Raw genomic sequence first — 22413 nt, 5'->3', positions numbered from 1 at the left:
TTAATAGAGGGCAAACAAGGAGTTTTGAGGAGTGTTTATGTTAAGTTGCAATATGCATTTGCATCTAAATCACTGTACTAGCACCAAAAAAAATCACTAGGAAACTGTCATCAGTTCCTCAAAAGAATGATTCTGTACTTCCATCCACCAGTATTGTGGCATAGTGGTAAAGTCACTGCACATCACACTTGGCAGTTAGGGTTTGAATCCCAGTGTAAACATTTTTTTCTTCTCCAAAAATAAATTTATATAATTCAATAATATAATAATATCAATAATATTATTGTAATAATAATAAAACTTTTTAGAATAATATCATATTTCATCTAGAGGCTGTGAGGATGGCATGTGTGTGTAGTGATTTCTTAGTGTAGAAATTTCCCCCTGAAAATATGGCTCGATATTTCATATACAGTTCTGGTTCTAGATATACATTCAAAAACTGCCCATCAGTAATTTACAGTGTGTTCATGTCCTTTTTCAGAATAACCCTGCCCATTGTTTGTCTCAACACAGAGGGGGAGGGAGGAGGAATTCATTTGTAAAGGCTGCACTTTTTACACAGACAACAAATCAAGTTTTCATTAGCCCTCCCCCTTTGTGTTGTTACTACTCATTAATGTTGCCCTTTGTGTATTGAGACACCTTTGCACTTTCGATCCCTACCATCCTCCCAAAACTGTACTAATTTTCCTTGGTTATATTGTACATTCATAGACCAGTAATGTAGCTGGAAGCACAATGTTTTGTTTTACACTTTTTGTTATTACAGTAAAGTATACACAGTATGTCAGTTGCTTGAGAGAGAGAGAGAGAGAGAGAGAGAGAGAGAGAGAGAGAGAGAGATGTGCACCCACCATCGTGCTTTGGTTTTGGATCTGGATCTCCCCTGGTTTTGGATCTGAATCTGGTTTTGGATTTTTTTTCCTTGGTGTTTTGTGTTTTGGTTTTGGATCTGGATATTTTCTTAAAATATCATAAAAACAGTTAAAATCACAATATGGTCTTGTTTTTGTTACTACAGTATTAATAACATCAATAACATTTATTTACAGTCATTTCCAATAAATTTTGACCACTTCACAATATTATATTTTTCATCTTGTTAAGGCCAAAAGGTTGCATCCAGCTAGCTGGCTGACTAAGCTAAGTGACACAGTGGGCAACACTAACATGTGGCAGTTCATCTTCCAATTTCCAACATGGATACAGTGTGTTATACAGTGTGGGTCGGATACACCAATAGTGCACATACTGTGACAGCAATGTTGGCATAGCAGGGTTGCTGACGGTGTCCTCAGTACATGGAATGGCAGTGCATTGGTGTTGGCAGTGTCCTCAGTGAAGGGTACTGACAATGTCAGCAGTGCCAGTGGTTTCTTTAGTGCAGGTTTGCTGGTTGCATCTGTATTGTAGGGGTTGCTGATGGTGTCCTCAGCATGTGGTTTGGCCATGCTGCGTTACTGACAGTGTCCTCAGTGTAGGGTACCAGCGATGTTGGCAGTGCCAGCAGTGTCCTCAGTGCAGGTTTGCTGACTGTGTTGGCAGTGTAGGGGTGTTTTCAATGCAGGGTGATGGCAATTTTGGCAGAGCAGGGGTGCCAGCGGTGTCCTCAGTGCATGAGTGCTGACAGTGTCGGCAGTGCTGGTGGTGTCCACAGTGTGGGAGTGCTGGCAGTGTCGGCAGTGTGGGGGTCGCTGACTGTGTCCTCAGTACATGGGGCAGCAGTGCAGGAGTGTCGGCAGAGGTAGTGTCAGCAGCGGGGGATGCTGCCAGTGGGGTGCCGGCAGTGTCGGCAGCAGGGTGCAGGTGGTGTAGGGCAGTGGGGGATGTTGGGCGCCATCTTCTTTTGCTTCCTGTGTGCATATTAAATGGGCTTAATGCTGATTGGCTGAGAGCCATGACGGAAGGCTCTCTCAGCCAATCAGCGTTAAGCCCGCTCAATATAAAACCTCGTGATCCCACAACCTCGTGACCCAAGAGTGGGATCGCGAGGTTTTGCCTCAGGTTAGGGATCTGGGCAGGCAGAGAGATCCAAGCACCCTCTATGGGTCGGCGCCCTTGTTCGACCGCATCCCAAGAGTTGACTCTGATTAGGGGGTCCTTAGCTGCCCAGGGATCCCTGGCCTGGGCTGATTAGCAGTCAGGTTTAATGCTTTGACTGGGGGGCCCAGTGATAGGGATCCCCTGGCTGTGGCATTAGCCCCCTCACTAGAAAAAGTCTGGTGCTGGTTCTGAATTGTACAGGGGGACCCTACTCATTTTTTTCCCCTGTATTTCCAAAATCACAGTGCTAGCTGCGCACTGTCGCTATGTCATTTGTCCCCCATATTTTTGCAACCAGAGCTGGTTCTGACTAGCCCAGTGCTTGTTGTGCTTAAGTACAGGGGATCCCTATGTCTTTTGTCCCCTGTATTTAATCAAAACGAGCACTGGGTCACTAAAAGCTCAGGACTCTTTTGTGGTGGAGGGGCATGCCATTTTTTATTTATTTGTTTTCACAGGTTTTTTTTTTTTACCACAGCAACAGACAGGTCTATCTGATCCCGTTTATGCTCTGTGTCTGTGTAGCATGGTTCTCCTGGTCCATGCATGCATCTATGTTATTGAAATACATAGCCGCACAGAGGGGTCTCACTGATCCCATCCATGCTTCTGTGTCAATGTACAAAAGTGTCTCATGAAAATGTGGTTTGTTGTCTGTCTGTGGAAAATGTGTAGCCTTTACAAAATGAATTCCTCCCCCCTCCCCTCTGTGTTGAGAAAAGAAAAGGGTTTACCTGGAGAAGGACATAAACATATAGTATATTACTGATGGTCAGTTTTTGAATTATACTATATATATATATATATTGAATTATAAAAATTTATTTTTGGAGAAAAAAATAGGTTTACACTGAGATTCAAACACTAATTTCCTGGTGTGATGTGCAGTCACCTTACCACTATGCTATAACACCTACAGGCAAATACTAAAGTCTTTTACCTCTTACAAAGTGAAAATGAACTGAAACTGACAGCTTCTGTTCTAGATCCAGCTAGAAATATTTCAATAGGTTTTGTTTTAGTATATGAAATATGGTGCTATATTTCCAAGTGCTATTTTCTATTCTATAGGACTTTTTACTGTATATGTAGCCAAAGTATGCAGGAAATTTTGTAAGCCTGTCTGGCACTGCAATGGGAAGCAGCTTACTGTATTGCATCTTCCTCTCCAGCTTTCTACTTAGGCAGCCGAAGTATACTTTTCTAAAAATGCCACCTGCTGTCTGAAAAGTGGTACTACACTATATTTCAGCCTGCTTACACATGTCCCGACATGTATATCTTGGCAGGGCTGGTTATCTGATACCATGAATGGCAGGCTATGGCTCAATTTTCACAAAGGTGTATGTGGACACATCTGTATTACTCACTAGGGTCCAAAGGAAGTCACATAGACATATTTTATGAAAAAGTCAAGAAGGATTTATGATGTGAAACCCCTACAAAAGCAAAATTTAAGGAATGATGAGAAACAGGTATTAAAAAGACTATAAAAGAATGCTGATATCATCATCAAACAAGCTGATAAAGGGGGGGAGTTGGTCGTAATGGACAGATCATCCAACTTAAAAGAAGCTAAGAGATTATTGGATGATATTGAATCTTATGCAAGACTGGAAAAAGATCCCATACAAGAATATACAGACAAATTAAGAATCTTGTTGGTATATGGACTACACAATGGAATTTTGAACAAAGACGAATTCCAGTACCTTATGATGACCAATCCCACTACCCCCTTATTTTAATTTTGCCAAAAATATACAAAAGCTTGACGAATCCACCCGGTAGACCAAAAGTGGCAGGTATAGATTCACAGACCTCACATCTTTCTGAATATGTGGATATCTTCTTGCAGACATATGTTATTAAATTGGACTTTTACCTTAAGGACACTGTTAACATTGTACAATGCATACAAGGAATAAAATGGCAAGAATCATATAACTGGGTCACAATAGATGTACAAGCATTGTACACATGCATTGAACACAAAAAAGGAGTCAACGCATGCAGAGAAATGCTGGAGAAGGATGAGTCCATCAGTGCCACACATCGGAAATTTTTTTGTGATCTTATGTATTTTATTTTCAATCACAATTATTTTACATTTTTAGATCTGTTTTATCATCAAATATGTGGCACTGCAATGGGCACTATTTTTTCCCCTAGCTTCGCTAATATTTTTATGGGATGCTGGGAGAATCGTTTGTGTATGAGAACAATCCTTTTAAGAATAATGTAATCTTTTACAAAAGATATATAGACAACATTATAATGGTCTGTGAAGGATCAGAAGAGACTTTTAAGCAGTTTTTATTACACATTACAGATAACGATATGAATTTTAAATTTACGTCTCATTTTAATAAAATGTCTGTAGAATTCCTAGACTTGATTTTAATGGTTGAAGGAGCTGAAATTTGCCCAAAGAATTATATAAAAGAAGTGGATACAAACAGCTATATACATTATAAAAATAAAAGTGGACTCCTGAAACAGTGGAAAGAGAATATCCCATACTCTCAATTCCACAGAATAAAGCGTAATTGTACTAAGGATGAGGATTGTGATGAACAAGTACAGATTTTCAAGGACAGATTCATAGAGAAAGAATACCCAAATGTACTCCTATCAAAGGCAGAAAATAAAACAAGAGACCTTGATAGAAGAGTGTTATTGAAGTATAGGACCAAGGATAGTCGAAATGCCAATGGAGACATAGTACCTTTTACTACGAATTATAATGGACATGAGAAAGAGATCTGCAAATCCCTACATGAACACTAGCATCTGCTCCTAATGGACCCCATATTAAAAGAGGTACTACCCCCTAAACCAAAGATATTCTTTAGAAAGGAGAGGAACCTTAAGGTTTCTATAGCACCTAGTATGATCAAAGATATGGACCCCCAAGCTGCACCAAATATTGCCTAAGTGCTTGGGCAGCTATAAATGCGGCCAATGTATTATATGCATGTATTTACATCCACAAAGGAAAGTCTTCTCCAACTTTAACAACACTAAAGAATTCAAGATAAAAAATTATATGAACTGCAACTCAACATCTATAATTTATTTATTGGAATGCAAGTGTGGTACCAAGTATGTAAAAAAAATGAAGAGACCACTCCAAATCACAGTGCAAGAACACATTCGAAATATTAAAAATAAAGTCAAAGGTCATGCTGTATCCAAACATTTCATCTCCCACCATGAATCCAATCCGGAACATCTATCATTTAAGGCAATTGAACATGTCACTCTTGGCGAGACAGGAGGTGACTTAGGAAATAAACTTTCAAGAAGAGAAGTGTTCTGGATCTTCGAACTCAATACTTTAGCTCTGTATGGTTTTGATGTAAGCTTCGCAATAGTCCCATTCCTGTGATGGTTGAGTTATACGGCATAATTGCTAAATTGATACCTACAGCCAGCCCATTATGTGACTGCCCAACCTCATCCAATCTTGGAAGCTAAGCATAATTGGGCCTGGTCAGTACTTGGATGGAGGACCTCCAGGGAATACCAGGTGCTGTAGATATTATTGCATTTATGCTTAAGGGCGCATGAGTAAAGGAATATTACTGGCTACCTAAGGGGCATATTATCAATAATTTAAATCTACTTGAAGAATCTTATATTTATTTTTTCAGGATTCATCCAATTTGTTTTGAACTATGGATTACAATATCACTAATTGAAAGAAATAAGTGAACATCAAATGACTGCGAAAAACAATATTCTTCTCCTTAATATATTTTTCTCCCTTTATAATTGAAAGAAATATGTGAACATCAAATGACTTTGAAAAACTATTTTTTATGTACAATTTTCTCTTTCATACATATTTTTCTCATATTATTCTCCTTTTCAATTTCCCCTTCCCTCCCCTTGTGAACATAATTTTGTTAGATAGCTACCACTACTATTATTTTAATGAAATATTGATGAACAGCAAATAGCTACATTTACCACTGTCTTTTAACACTAAATATATAATATACAGCCCGAGACTTAATTTTAGGCATGCATTCATATCCCGATATCTCATTAATTTAGTTCCTTGTACTTTAGTGATACATATGAAAGTCAAAGACTTGACAGCACTTGATGGGACAACATGAGGAAAAGAATAGTGCCTTCCTGGAGTTGAAAGATCTAATTGGACTTCAGCAAGATGGTGACCGGGAATTGAAATGTAGTAATCAGGGATTCTTACATGAGGGCCAAAATGCATGCGCAGAGCCTGATTGAGTCGGACAGACATCCAGCAGAAGCTGGGCGGAAGCAACAAGAAGAGGTTGCTAGGAGACTTTGACGCGCATGCGCACAGCTGATTCTGGAGCCGGGTGGATATGAACATGCGGAAGTGAAGTGCGGACAGGAAGTGGGTCCAGCACTTCTGGATCATGTACATTACAGCATTAATAACTTTGAAAAGAATGATGTTTGGTGTCATCTAAACAGCGGTTTGAGGCAGCAACCGATTGGAATTGGTTTAAACATCCATAGGACACCACTTGTGCAAAATCACAAACCACAAGTGATGTCACCACTAATCTAATCAGTCCAAATTTCTGGGGGTATAAGTAGGAGCTACCCTCTGATAGCAGTACCCCTTGATAAAGTCCCAGAAGAACGAAACGCATTGGGAAGCTACCATTTCTTTCCTGATGCCTGATGAACTTTGGACCTATTTACCATCAATTCAGATAAGCATTGTTTTTAGAAAAAAATCTTTCTTTTTTATCCTAATTTTAAGAATTATTTTTTCTGTGTTTTATATCTGAATTTTAACATATTTATATAACTTGAGGTATTTATTGTATGAACTACCCAGTTATTTATCATATATGTTTGCACAGCACACGGCACTTTATAGCAATATTTTTCACAACAGAGTTTTCGCTGCTATTATTGTGTGCAAGTCCACTGTTCAAACTATATATATGTTTGTCATATGTCAAAATAAATTATTTTAAATGTCACGTGTTTAAAAGAACACTCTATTTTGAATATACACAATTATTGATTCACAAAGGTTTCTATACGGCCATTGCACTTTATTATTTGCTATACAACACACCAGGCGCTTGATGTAACTACACATACACATGCTTTTCTGAGGGCAATAAACCCATTGTCCTATACCAGTTGCCTTAGCAGACACCTATTATTTTAGGGAGTGTGGTTGTTTTGCATGTTAAAGTTCATGTTTAAATATTACGTGGAGGAGAGTTGTGATAGATTGGCGTAATTACCATACTATAATTATATATATATATATATATATATATATACACATCTGTATTATAAACAAACAGATGCGGCACTCGGAGGCTGATTAATAGTTCAAATAATGTATTTAGGGCAAATACATAACCAATGTTTCGGGACCCACAAGTCCCTTTATCAAGGTGTAACTTATATAAATACAGCAAAGAGCCGGCACTCACAGGGTTGAATATAGCAATTCTGCTGCTCCAGTGCCTTCCTTAAAGGGAAAGGTGTCCCCACCATATGCAGAAAACAGGAAGGTGGCACTCAGAGGCTTATTAGTGAGTTGAAATCGTGCAGTGGTTCATTGCAGAGTAATCATCATCGATGTTTCAAGGCAACAATCCCTTCATGAGGATGACAGCCTTCCTGTTTTCTGCATATATATATATATATATATATATATATTCCATGCCAGACGGGACTCCTCTATTAAACTATCTATAAATGCAGGTTCCCCCCAATCTGCCTACCAAGCAGGTAGTAGACAAATATATAAAACCAGACATAGGCAGCACAAAATAATGCTGCCTGTTTCTGTCTTTTGCAATGAATGCACTGGGCAGACAGTGTCTTCACTTAGTATTCAGTTTTCCAGTACGAGATCACATGGTCCAGATGATGCTTGTTTATGTAGGAATGTAACCAATGTCATCATCATACCACAGGGGTTCATCAAGACTTATGCCCCCTGTGTCACCTTCTGCCCCATACCCCCCAACCTTCTGTACCCTGTGTTTTTTCAGTCTCCTGCCCTATTTAAATCTCAAGCCACCTGTCTTTCTAGCCTCACATCTTTCCAGGCTTCTGACCTATGTCACTTCTGACCCATGTGCACATATTTAGTTTTTACATATTGTGATAACTTGGGGTAATTAGCTTGGTAGAGTGGTGTCAGTGGTGCAGTGAATAGGTGCAGAATTAGAGTCCACACATGTCATTCCAGTAAAATAAATAAAAATGGTGCTTTTCTTCCAGCATTATAATCAGGAAACAGAAATAGAAACTATCAAACAACCTAGCCCTCTCTTAGGGCACTAGCTCACTTAATGAACCCTATCTATCAAGGTTCAGCTAGTCTGCCAATAAAGTCTCTGCCTGCTTCTCTGCAGGTCAATTGCCATCTCCAGCCTGGCTTGGCTCACACAGCTATACAAACACCATCAGTCTTGGTGGCCTTCCCTGTATCCTCCAGGTATACAGTAGGCCCTTGCTTCCTCAGCCTGCAGCCCAGCTGCTTCAATGTCACACAGTCTGAGAGGTTTATGGTCCCCCTTTGCCTCCTGCAAGGTCCAGACACAGGCCTCCTGGCCCCCAATGGCTCGCTTAGCTTCACTGGGCTCTCTGGCTGCCACAGTCCCACATAGACTGTTTTCAACAGCAGCCTGACTGGTCTGCCTTCTCATCAGCCCACACCTGAGCTCTCTCCACAAGGCACCCACAGGTGTATCACAACTCAATATTAATACCCTGTGTGGGAGGATCTCTCCAAGCCCACACAGAATCTGCTGCTCATATTATGTCTCATCTTTTGTTTTGATAAAGTTCTTTAATTGTTCTGTTTACACTGTTCACCATAGAAACCCATCTGCCATTCTCATTGGTTGTGAATACATGTGGTGTGGTTTCTCTGTGTACCTGTATGATTAATCCTGGTGATGTCATTCATTAGCGCCTGGGTTGGCAGTGGGCTGAGGAATGGACAGTCCGACAAGTATTTAGGTATGTTTTACATTTATTTCTTCACTTACACCCTGACGAAAATGCAACAATAAGAGCATTGAAATGTTGGTTCACATACAGCAGTGTCTGTCATTTTTTCCTGAGTGCCACCGACTTGGAAGTTTGTGGTTATGGCTACATGAGGTCTCATGTTGGTTCTGGAAAGCACTGATAGTAAAACATATTTTACTCATTACTTTATTGAGGAGTTTTGCTTTTTATACATTGTCCATACTGGTTTGTTTTTTTACTTACCTTAGCGGGCACCCTCACCATTCATTTATTGACTTGTTCAGGACTGTGATCACCATAGCACTTTTTCACATTTTTTATACAGCACTACAGCACTTTATTGTGCTTATTTATTCAAAGCAACTTTTTCACAGATTTGATCTCTGAGACTTATCTGCACTAGCACTTTTTGGGAATATCCATTTTATACATCTGTTGTCTGCAAGCATGATGTCCAATGAAGCTGCCACACATGGGTGGAATTAGAACATGAAGCCACATTTAATTTTTAAGACTCTAATTGTGATAACAACTTATTTAAAGATAACCTCACTTCTTTTGCCCAACAATCTAAGGCCCTGATTCAGAGCCGGACGCTCTGACAGAGAGCTCGCTCTGAATCAGGGCCATCCCTGCTCATTTTTGGAGCGGCCTCCTAGCCGCTCGCATAGCTGTGGGTGACCACCCACAGCTATAGTGAGCTGCCAAAATGATGGTCGCGATGGTCAAGACCATCGCGACCATCGGACTTGCGACGAGACCCTGCGGTAGGGTCTCGCTGCCGCAAGCCCAGGAGTTCTTTTGGCTCTATCAGAGCCAAAAGCACTCCCACTGACATCACTAGTGATGTCAGTGGGGCCGGACCCAGACGTAGGCATTCCCATGGGAACGCCTCCATCTGGGCAGCCACACCACCAGCACGCCCACCAAAGGGGGCATGCTGTCAATCACCATCAACAGTACGCCCCTTTGGTGCGAGACCCTTAATGACAGCTTGGCCGTCGTTATTCGGGTCTCGCGCATGCGCACGATGGAGCCGTCTCCGTCGTGCGCATGCGCACTTGGGCACCATTGACCCGCTTGAGAGCGCACAGCACTTGCGAGCAGGTCTGAATCAGGCCCTAAATCTCTATCATGACCTATTAAAATTGAAGTGCAGAGAAATTGATTATTATTACCATGGGGTAACATTGTTTGATAACATTAGGGTCTAAAAAATCCCCAGGGGATTTCTTATAAAAATGTCCCCACCATCGGACATTTCAACATTCCTTTCTGTCAAAAATAAAAAATATTTTTAAATAAGTGTTCCTTTGACCTCATGTTGGCTGTGATAGAGGAAGTTAACAGATGTCAGAGCAAGAATTGAATCATTTGAATCAATTAATAAAACGGCTTTAGTTGTAGACATGGCCACCGATTAGCATGATAAATTAATACAGCAAACTGAAAAATAGAAAAAAGAGTTGATAGCTTATAAAAAAAACTAAATGGATAAAGTAAACAGTGACTATGATCACCAATTGATATATCTTTGGCTTACTGGAGGTGAACAGCCATGACAAACATTTAGGAAATGACCAACATCTCAGTTACACGGTTTGGGCTTGACATGGATAGGTCAAAATCAAAAAAGGATACCTCATTGGCTAGTGAATCAGGGCCCATACATCGTCCCTGTAGTCAGATCTCTTTAGGGGCACAAACTGGTGCTCAAACAGCACACATCAGAGGAGACACACCAGACGCAGTGGCCAGTGGAAGAGGATGCAGTGGCAGATGCCCCCCACTCCCCAAATGGAAATAACTGAACAAATATTTAATTTGTCCTCCAGAACATTATCTAATATGGAGAAACAAGTACGTTCCAAAGGCTAAATTTTGCGCCAACTTCCAAACTGGACTCCTTTAAATGGAAGGTAGAACAATATAAGCTTGGGAGACAACTATGTCTTAAAGATTTTTTTCAATCCAGAGACAACACATCAATACCAGCTATACAGTCCATACCTGCAACCTTGCTGAAAAAGTATAGATTTGATCCACCTTCTTTGAATCCATCTAGTAAAACTTACTGTAGACTGTTGGATAAGGAAACACAATAAGTTATTAAACAGAGTAAATAGCTTCATTCAAATTTTTCGCAACCAGAATGGCGCACCTTCAATTCTCTTAGGCAGAATACAGAAACCATCATTAGACCCATCGACAAGGTCATCGACATCGACTCTTCCTAGTTGACCGCTGTGATTACATTGCTGAGATTAACAAACAACTGAATGACTTTGCAACATACAAATCAGTCCACCTACCTCAAATATACCAACATGTTTCTTTCCAAATTGGATCAGATTACACAGATTCCCACTGGGAGTCTTTTGTTTACCATAGATGTAAAGAATTGTAGACCTGTATCCTACATGACCAAGGCCCTCATTCAGAGGCGGTCGCTCGGGAGTGAACGGTCACACCCAAAGTGACCGAGAATATGCAAAACGAGCGCTCAGTCGCAAAGCACATCGTAAGTGCATTAAACATTAAAATGTACTCTGTAATGTAACCAGCTTAGATTTAGTATGCAGTGGGAAAAAGGACACAAAAGGCTGTTGGAGGCTGGATTGTGTCCATTCGGACTGACCTATAAACTATACTGTAACAGAAGAACCAGGAAGAAGAACCAATGGAATCATGCCAAACTGTTCTATTGTATTGCCTATCTCTGCTAGTGTATATATGTGGGCTCTCTAATCCTGGATGCCAGTCTTCTTACCTTGCTGTTGACTGAGGTTTCTATATTGATGCCGGTATCTGGGTCCAGAGCGCGTACGTATGTAACAACTGTACCTTGGGTCTGTATGATTTATTTGCGCTAATTGTATTTAGATCACAGCATGTAACCATCTGTTTTTATATTGAATAATAACTTTTTGTGCTTTGGAACCACACTCAAAGTCTGAAAGCATTTATTTCTTGTGCGACTCATAACGCTAAATAGCGACAATTTTTGAAGATATAGGTAGGTAGGAATCGATATGGAGGAATCGATAGTTGGGGGCTTGCAGTGTGAATCATGCTACCGGTCACTTGGTAACACTCGGTCAGTGAACTCTCAGCAAAAGGGTGGAGGCGCCATAGCAGGAGAACGCATTGTGCCTTCGAAAATCTGCTACCACTTTGTTGCCGAGAGTCCGCTACCCGTTATTGTGGCTAAAGGAGCACTGATTAAGAATCCAGGATAAGGAAGGAAAAAGTTTGTTTTCCTTCATCGATAGATTTTTATGTTTAAAAGGGGAAGTCGCACAATAGCTTAAGGGTAATAATACATTTTGTGTAATAGTCGCATTATTGTGTATGCGACTAGTCGCACAATAGCATATATGTATTTCCTGTATTGCTGCCATGTGTTTTAAACAAAGCTGTTGATAGTGCACAGTGATATTGATAGATAGCATTGTTGAAAATACATTGATCAGTGTTGCCATAGTCTGGGAAAACGTGTATTTTTTTGCGCAGGACAAGGGTGTGTAACAGTGAATATTTTCTGGTAGGGGTAACATGCTCCCTAGTTAAGGGTATCGTAGGACCCTTAAGTGCTAGGCGCCTCGTGTCGGCCTAGTGGCTCGGTAGTAGATACCGCAGTCTATACACATAAGCAGGTGTAGTTGTTGTCTTTGTTGTAGTTTCAGCTCTCAGTGTGATTGCAGTATTCAGTGATCAGTTAGGGTTATTTGAGCATTGTAATTGAACCGCACAGTTTTGGCTGAAATTTTGATTGTGAACTGAGTAGAGGGTGGATGAAATCACTGAAAAGGGTAAGTGTTATTGGAATGCCTACATGCTAGCAGTGAAAGGTAGTCAAAAAGGGATTAGGTGCATGCAAGCAGCCTGGTTATTCTTCCATAGGTGTGTGGGCGCATCCTGTTAATATTGTCCACAGGTAAGTGAAAGTACCTTGACTGTCTTTCACCAGTCTAAATCTCTATTGAAAAGCTTAGAGTTCTCCCAGAATGGAAGCCAAGCAAACGGTAGAGATGTTAGATAATGTGCTGCTGTTGGAAGCGCCGCTTGGGTCGGCACGGCATATTATGCATAGTAAGTACAGTGCTTATGCGACTAAGTACTGTGCGAATAAGTACTGTGATGTATGGTTTAAAATGACGATGAAGAGTGTTAGACCTTTCCCCAGAATTGGCAGCTTTGATAAGGAGGTATTGAACAATGTCCGAGATAGCATCTGTATGATGCGCTCTCGAATGAAAAAGGTAAAATATAAAGAGTCTTTAAAGTTGTGGCAGCGTGAGGGGGATGTGTGGCTTAAAAGTGTGCACACAAGCATTGCAGAAGGTATTGCCAGTGGTTCATGTGCACCACCACCGCCCTATGCAGATGGGGTGCAGGTACAGTCATTGTAAAAACCCATAAAAATGTAACAAGTAACTTGTACCCTCTCTTGAGTAATCACAAAGAAAATGTTTATGATGAACCTGTCATTATGTCTGCCATTTCCCATGCTGCACACATGTTAGATGCTCCATCACAGCAAGCACAAGTGGTGCCACCATCTTCATCAGTGATAGTACAGGAAGTGTTAACATCCACTGCACCCACAGAGGAAGTTGTTAATCACATACGTAGCAGTAATAGACTCAATCCCCAGCCAGTTAAAAAGGTCAAAAGTAGCAGAGTGGCCGGTCTGCATTCCATCTGGACAATAACTTTTCCGAATAGGAATGCGGATGCGAACGGTGTAGTGCCCACAAGGGAGGTAGCAATGCATTGTCCTTGGTCAAGAGCAGAGCTAAATTCCATAATGAATGTTTTCCCTGATCCTATAAAGGAATTAGTCAAATGCCAAAGATTTTTGAAAAATTTGGGTAGTGCTCACGAGCCAACCAATAAAGATTGGCGAGTGGTGTTAAGGGCTTGTCTTCCACACAATACCGATGTGAAAAAGTTTATCACGGATTGCGTATTGGATGGTTGCATAACAGACGAGAATAACCAAGGTAACATTACCCGCATAATAACTCAATTGGGTGTATATTTTCCAGTAGTAGTTAACTGGAGTAAAATTTTCACCATAAAACAAAAAGAGAGTGAATCTGCAGAAGATTATTGTAACTGAGCTCTGCAGGCTATCACCCAGTACACTTGGATAGAGGATATTAAAGATAGCACTCATCACTGGGGAATGATCATCACTGTACTTATGGATGGTCCAAAAGAGAACCTAAAGACCCGAGTTCAGGCCTCACTACCTGGCTGGAGAGGAGTTACTGTAGACACGCTCATATAATCCGCTATTGAACATGATGAAAACATCCTCAAAAAGAGAGAGACCCAGAGCGAGAAACTAATGGCTGCTAGTATTCAAGCTTTAGAAGGAATGATTGTAACATCACAGCCTCCAGACACACATGCACCTGCACAGCTACACATCCTCACCAATCCTGCACCACCACAAACACAGCCCTACCCCACTTATCACACACAGCCTCAAAACCCATACTATCCACAACCACCATTATTATCTTCAACATCCTTATCCACACCCACAATCTTTCCCTACCGCTCAACCCACACAGCAACCCTTTCACCCACCCCACTCACGAAGATGCTTTAACTGCAACCAAGTGGGACATATAAGTAGGAACTGTAAGGTAAAGAAGGTAGGACCCCCTAACCAGGGAGTACCTGGATATCCCCATAAGGGATATACACAGAGTACAGGAAATTTACAACAGTCACCAGCTCCAATTGTGGCCTTAAATGCTGTATTGGAGAGTGAGAGTCAACGTTAGGGGTCAGGTCATACCTGTAGTCTACAGATAGCCAGGTTAACGGGAAGTACTAGGGAAGAACCGGTGATGATGGTTGATGTAGCTGGTACTAGATATCCTTTTCTTGTAGACACAGAGGCGACCAGATCAGTGATAAAATCTCCAGCTAATTTACAGATGACCAGCAAGACACTAACAGCAATGGGTGTAACAGTTAAAGTGCAACATTATCCTTTAACCAAATCCACAGAGGTCACTATCAGGCCATTGCATACCAGGCATTCTTTCCTCCTGGCAGCAGTGGCTCCTACTAACCTACTGGGAAGGGATTTGTTATGTAAGATGGGATTTGTCATATATTGTAGCCCTGATGGTATATTTCTAGATATCCAGAGAGAGTTACGCACGAGGTGAGGGATATGTTGGACACACTCCAAAGGATAATGCATCACTCTACTGGTTCAGGTAAAAATCCATCTCAGGTAGATCAAATGTTATCCCAAATTCCAGATTCATTTTGGACCAAAGATGGACAGGACACTGAGTTAATGGCAAATGTAGCTCCCGTAATGGTAAATCTTAAAAGTGGTAGGCAAGCTCCAAAAATTCCCCAGTACCCATTAAAACAGGAGGTAGAGTTAGGGGTTTATCCCATAATTGAGCGATTATTACAGCAGGGAATTTTAGTTTGTACAGCAAGTGTAGCCAACAGTCCCATCTTCCTGTGAAGAAGAGTGGTGGGAGTGGTTATAGGCTGGTACAAGACCTTAGAGGGGTTAATAAGGTAGTAGAGAGCCAATTTCCCGTAGTGCCAAATCTAGCTGTCATTCTTATGCAGATACCACCAAATGCAACCCATTTCACTGTCATTGACCTCTGTTCAGCTTTCTTCTCTGTACCTCTTCATTCTGACTGTCAGTACCTATTCGCTTTTACATACAGGGGTGTACAATACACATGGACACGATTGCCCCAGGGTTTTATAGATAGCCCCAGTATCTTCTCCCAGGCCTTACACAACTGTTTCCAATCTTTTCAACCTGCCAATGGATCTGTTCTAATGTAATATGTGGATGAATTATTGTTATGTTCTGATTCATTTATGTCATGTTTAAATGATACTAAACTTTTATTGCTTCATCTTTCGCAAACAGGACACAAGGTTGCTAAGGACAAACTACAGCCATGCCAGTCCAGGGTTAAATACTTGGGACATTGCCTAACCCAGGGGTTACGACATCTGACAAATGACAGAATCCAAGCCATACAGAACATGACACTGCCGCAGAATCAACAACAAATTCATACCTTCTTGGGAATGTGTGGATAGTGGAGAATGTGGATCCCAGGTTTTTCTATTTTGGCCTTGCCATTACAAGACTTAGGGCCTGATTCAGAGCCGCTCGTAAGCAGCCACTCGTTCGTTCTGACCGATGTTCGCACATCTGCGCATGCATACGGACTGTAATACGCATGCGCGAACCAGTCAGTGCGGCCGAAAATCGTTTGTTCGCTATATAGCGAATGCCTGCTATTTTGAGTGACAGAAGGAGGCGTATGTGGGTGGTAACAGGGGAAGGTGCTTGAAAACGCGGGTGTGGAATTAGATCACAGGCGTGCTTAAAGGTCAAAACGGGCATTTTAAGGGAGTGCATAATTAATACAGCAGCGTCATTGACCACGTCACTTGTTTTTTTTTTACCCCGAACTGATCGCAAAATAGCGGTTGAAAAAACCAGCCACAAGAATAGCGAGCAGTTCATACGCTGTTCGATGTGCTCGATTAATCTAATAAATAGCGGACATGACGTAGGATGCGAGCGGCCAGGGGGCGTATTTTTCAAAATTACAACCGCAAGTTTTGCTCGCTCATTCAGACTTAGAGGCGTGAACAGACCGCAATTAGCGAACGGTTCATTTGAATAGCCACCCCTTGTTTTAGAACGAACGACCGCAAATAGCAAATATCCAATGTCAATCAAAAAGATATGGATTTATTGGTTAAAAATAGTTCTCAGAGAACATAAAATATAAACAAAAACATGAACAAAGGTACATATATAAAACACTGTCTCCATTGAAAAATGAGTGGTAGACAAGGTAGCAAGAATTAAAAATATAGTAATATTTTTTTGGTTGCTAAGGACTATTTGCTATTCCAAACAAAGATACCTTTATGTGGACGTCAATGCCTGTTCCCAGGTGAGTTCGTATACCTAAGGGTTCTTGACGGGAATGCATGAATATGCCATAACATATACTATGAGGGAATTCTGAATACAAAGATACCTTGATAGGTACATATTGTTTATTAAGGAGGTGAGTTGTGGAATAAGGACTCCTTATCAACAGAAACATTTCCTAATACAGGATTAGGATAATTTGCTGTGTATTTTCTTTCTTTATATCCTGAGTGACAGTCCCAATCAAGAAGGACTTTCTTATGTTCTTGGAAGACAGCGCTTGTTGAACCACCCATTTTGTTTTATTTCGAGATTTGGAGTTGTGGTGCACTCAGGGTGTGGACTGAACTGCAGTCTGGAGGGCGCAGGTTGCCTCTACAATTTTGCATTCTGGTAAAGCCCATACATGTGAGGATGATCCGGTGTCACTGGGCAACAACACGGCAGACGAAGCTGCAAAATGGGCAGCAGGGTTAAGAATGAGTATACCAACTGAACAAATGTTGACTTTTCAAACAACTGACATGCTGAAATTAATTGAGATGCAAAATTTGTGTTCCATTCAGGAAAAGGCAGTCTGGAAGTCCAAGGGATGTGGGCAAGAGTCCTCTGGACTCTGGAGAGATGGACAACGTAAGCCAGTGGCTCCCAAGGAATACTACCCAAGCTTGGCTGAGGCAGCGCATGGTCTTACTCACTTGGGAAAGCAAGGTATGTGCAAATTGGTGAGAGCATACTGGTGCACACTGGGTTTTTCTTCTCAAGAGGAGATGAAAGCAATGTCTTGTCTGACCTGCTTGAGGAAAAACATTGGGAAAACGATCAAACCATCCCACAATGATCCCTATCGAACCATCCCACATTCCTCCAACTGACGGACCTTTTCAGGTAACACAAATTGATTTCATCCAATTACCACACTGCAGGAATCTCAAGTATGTATTGGTGTGCACTGATGTGTTTTCTGATTTGGTGGAGGCATACCCAGCTGCCACTAATACTGCTGTGTTTACTGCTAAGAAAATTGTTCAGGAGTTTGTATGCAGATACGGTATCCCTAAAATTATTGAGAGTGATAGGGGTACTCATTTCACAGTGATATTTTCCAAAATATGTGTAAGCTGATGGGTATTAATAGTTGACTTCAAACCTCCTACCGACCGCAAGCCAGTGCCAAGGTGGAGTGGATGAACGGAACTATTAAAAACAAATTAAGTAAAATCATGTCGGACACTGGACTGGGTTGGCCAGAAGCACTACCACTTGTCCTTCATAGTATCAGGACAACTCCTAGACCCCTCTTAATATGCCCCCCTTTGAAATACTGTTTGGTAGACAACCTCATTTGATTATAAGTCCGCAGGAAGATTTGAAAGGTAACAATGAGGTAACTGTATGGTATCTTATAACAATGAGTAAACAGTTAAAACAGCAACAGCAGAAACTAAAATTGTTGTCACATGATATGCCTGAAACAAACTGTCATGATGTTGAACCTAGAGAATTTGTTATGATCAGAAATTTCTTCTGTTCAGGTTGTTTGACTGATCGGTGGGAATGTTGGTATCAGGTGTTGCTGACAAGTACAACCTCATTGAAGGTGGCGGAGAGAGATACCTGGGTCCATTCCACTCACTGTAAGAAGGTCAACCAACCGGTGGAGATACAAGGCAGAGATGTGGCAAATAATGTGGACCTGTTGATCATGAGCTTGTTCCAGGAGGGTTAAAAAATTACAGTGAGATACCTGAGTTAAAGAAATTTGTAGATCCTTGCTACAGCAATGGACTGGTCTGCTGTGTTCAGTTTTGTATTTTCTTCCAGAGTTTACATCATCCTGGTTTGTTCGGGGATTTCTGGTTTCTGTGACAGGGGACCGATAGAGGAGATGGGAAATAATGGCAGTATTGATGGAGTGGAGTCGACAGGAGGAGTGCTATGCCAATCAGGGGAGTGTCTGACCAATCTTAGTACAGTAATTGTTAAGAGATCTGCTATTCTAGATACTCGGAGGCAGTTTGAAGGTCTATCATCTGAGGATTATTGTATGTGTGAGTTCTGTGGGTCTGTAATTGATGAGAGATGCATCCAATGGTGTCAACCTAAGTATAACCAGTATTGGGGTGGGTATCCTTTAGAGGACCATCACACCATGGTGGGCAAAATTTTAAACCAAACCAACTGTGCCCCAAGGACAGCATAATGTAGGATTAGTGCTATTCCCATTAAATGTCTCTGAGGTTTTAGAATCACAGAGAGGGCATGCACTGGAAGGAAAATTTCTTAAGTTCAAACCACCTCATTTTAAACTCCACCAGTAGCAAGTAGATAAATCACTTTTATGTTTAAACATCACTAACTCCAATGAACCAGGAAGTTGGGAGGTGACTGGGAATAACCAGACGATGACCTTCTCACTAAGAACTGATCGTGAGCCTATGAATTATGAACTATGCACAATTAGGTCAGGTGGAAGACACTTCCAGTATAAATATACACTAAGTTCCACCAAAAAAATGATTGGTAGGGTACCATAAGGGTATTGTGCCAAGATGTTACAACGAGAAACTTGTATGAGTCAAATGGGAGAACCTGAAGTAGGATCACTTGCCAGGGAAATGTGTGCAATGATAAGGATGTTTACTATTCCTTATGTTCTCCCCGATGATGTATATTTATATGTGGAAGGAAAGCATATAAGTGACTCCCTCTGAGTTCAGAAGGTTTGTGTTACTTGGGAAGAGTAGTTCCAGAAGTTATGACCCTTACACATGGTGAAATGCTTGGTATTCATAAAAACACACCATCATCATATCTTCACACACAGTGTGAACACAGAGACAAAAGAAATATGATACCTGGTGACATGCATAAAGCCACACAGTTAGTGAAACAACTGGCTTTCAAGTTTTGGTAGCATTGGATCCCACCAGGATCGCTCGGGGTACACTAATTTTTAGATATATCCAAGATCTTGCTAAATTAATTTATAATATCACCAAGATGTATGATGACACATTCAGGTATACAGGTAGGGAGTTACAAGCTTACAAGAAAGAACTCGTGCAACATAGACTAGTTTTAAATTATTTAACAGCTGTCACTGGATGGTATTGTGTAACTTTGGCCACCCAATTTGGAGTAAAATGTTGCACTTACATTACAAGCAATACCAGCGATCCCAAGGAGGTAATAGACCAGAAGATGGATGAAATTCTGCAGTTAAAATGGGAATTTTGAAAGAACCATAATGCTTCAGTGGCTGAAGTAGAGGAGAAGGTAGAGGAATGGGTTTCATGGTTGAACCCAGTGAAATGGTTCTCAGGTCTAGGAGAGTGGGTCCAGGAAATGATTGCGAGCATAGGTAAACTCCTGATCCTCATACTGGTTGTCATCATAGTAATTAGCCTATGTTTCAGGTCTGTTCCTATTGTGTTGAAATGTGGAAAATGTAAAGATAAGGTGAACCGAAAGAATGAAGTTATGATGGTGGTCAGTAGTAACAATATGAATACTGAGGTAAATGTAAGACTGCATTACAACCCTGATATAGAAGGTACCATCATATGATGTATAAGATTTAGACATGCATAAAATGTGTTTTTAAAATGTTATTACAAAACATCTTAAATAATGTAAGTCCCTATTCCCCCTCAAAACTTCCTTTATAGGATTGGTGCATCCCCACATCTTTCCCATGATCTCCCAAGATATGCGGTGTGTGTATAAGGGTAGTTTTATGTCCCCTCCTAGAGACACATTATTGATGGATTAAGAACCACCTTGTGCCATCCCATAATATAACATTAAATAATATGTCATAATGTAAGCCTAAATTAATTTTAAAATCAGAGTATGATAGCATGTTTGATATCAAAGGGTGGACTGTCAAAGCCAGATAATTGGCTGAGACAGGATCGGTTTAAAATTAAATCTGCGCAACGCCATTTTGCAAATGGTAATAAAGACGCCATTTTGCGACTGACCACCCAGCGCCATTTTAGTGAATCTCACCCATTATAAGTACATACGGCGATGCTATTATTTAGCATCGTGCGATTCCCACGCAATAGAAAGAAGTTGAAAGTGCTCACCATATAAATACAGTTACTAAAACATATAAAATGATTAACCCTGCACAACACGTACCATGGTGTACTCCACAAATAAGTAGTCGCACAACGCTAACTAGCGTCTTTTCACAAAATCCCAATACTTACACACTGCACACTTACATAAAAGGTTCCCTAGCATTAAAGTGTAATATTCAAGGTTTATTCAGTATTATTAATGTTGTGAAATAAATGTAATTTTATATCTAAGGTTTATTAAATGGTAAGCAGTCCGTGTTTTGTGTTGTACTGATCCACTGTGTCTTTGCAGATTTCCGATCGCAACATGTGTCTGCCAACTATAGACTATAGAGAGTTAAACATTAAAATGTACTCTGTAATGTAACCAGCTTAGATTTAGTATGCAGCAGGAAAAAGGACACAAAGGGCTGTTGGAGGCTGGATTGTCTCCATTCGAACTGACCTATGACCTATACTGTAACAGAAGAACCAGGAAGAAGAACCAATGGAATCATGCCAAACTGTTCTATTGCATTGCCTATCTCTGTTAGTGTATATATGTGGGCTCTCTAAACTTGGATGCCAGTCTTCTTGCCTTGCTGTTGACTGAGGTTTCTATATTGATACTGGTATCTGGGTCCAGAGTGCATGCGTATGTAACAACTGTACCTTGGGTCTGTATGATTTATTTGCACTAATTGTATTTAGATCACAGCATGTAACCATCTGTTTTTATATTGAATAATAACTTTTTGTGCTTTGGAACCACACTCAAAGTCTGAAAGCATTTATTTCTTGTGCAACTCATAACGCTAAATAGCGACAATTTTAGAACTTATAGGTAGGTAGGAATTGATAGGGAGGAATTGATATGATAGACTCCTATACTATAGGCTTGAACTAATAGAAAATGGAGAGACTGAAGCCTATGAAGGGCTGTTCTTTAGTATAATCTTAATCTTACAAAATACAAACAGTGATAATGTCAGTATGTAAAGAGGTGGTCACTACTGTGAAATTAAAATACAATGTTAATAATTACTTATAACTTTGGTATATATTTGGTTTAAAAGCAAGGTCTTTTTCTGATTAATTTGTTACATACCTGCAACACGGCTGAGTTGTGCTTTTGATATTAGAAAGTAAAAAGAATATCAAGCATTGCAAAACAGAGGTGAAAACAGTTAGTTAAGCAATTAATAACATTAATTTTAAATATCATAGATTATGAACTTTTATGTGCTCATCTACAATTCGATGATTAGTATTTGTTGTATATTTCCCTTTCTGTATGAAGAACATACGGATACAAATTAG

General features: G+C 40.5%; 1 pseudogene; it reads left to right on the top strand.

The window, feature by feature from the left end:
* Positions 1–5471: 5471 nt before the first annotated feature.
* On the top strand, positions 5472–5590 carry LOC148539338 (5S ribosomal RNA; annotated as a pseudogene).
* The last annotated feature ends 16823 nt before the right edge of the window (positions 5591–22413 follow it).

The sequence above is a fragment of the Taudactylus pleione genome, unplaced genomic scaffold (genome assembly GCF_031769625.1).
Source record: "Taudactylus pleione unplaced genomic scaffold, aTauple2 ptg000026l, whole genome shotgun sequence".
In the NCBI taxonomy this organism is placed as follows: Eukaryota; Metazoa; Chordata; class Amphibia; order Anura; family Myobatrachidae; genus Taudactylus; species Taudactylus pleione.
The sequence above is the reverse complement of the archived record's forward strand: the minus strand, read 5'-3'. Positions and strand labels throughout refer to the sequence as shown.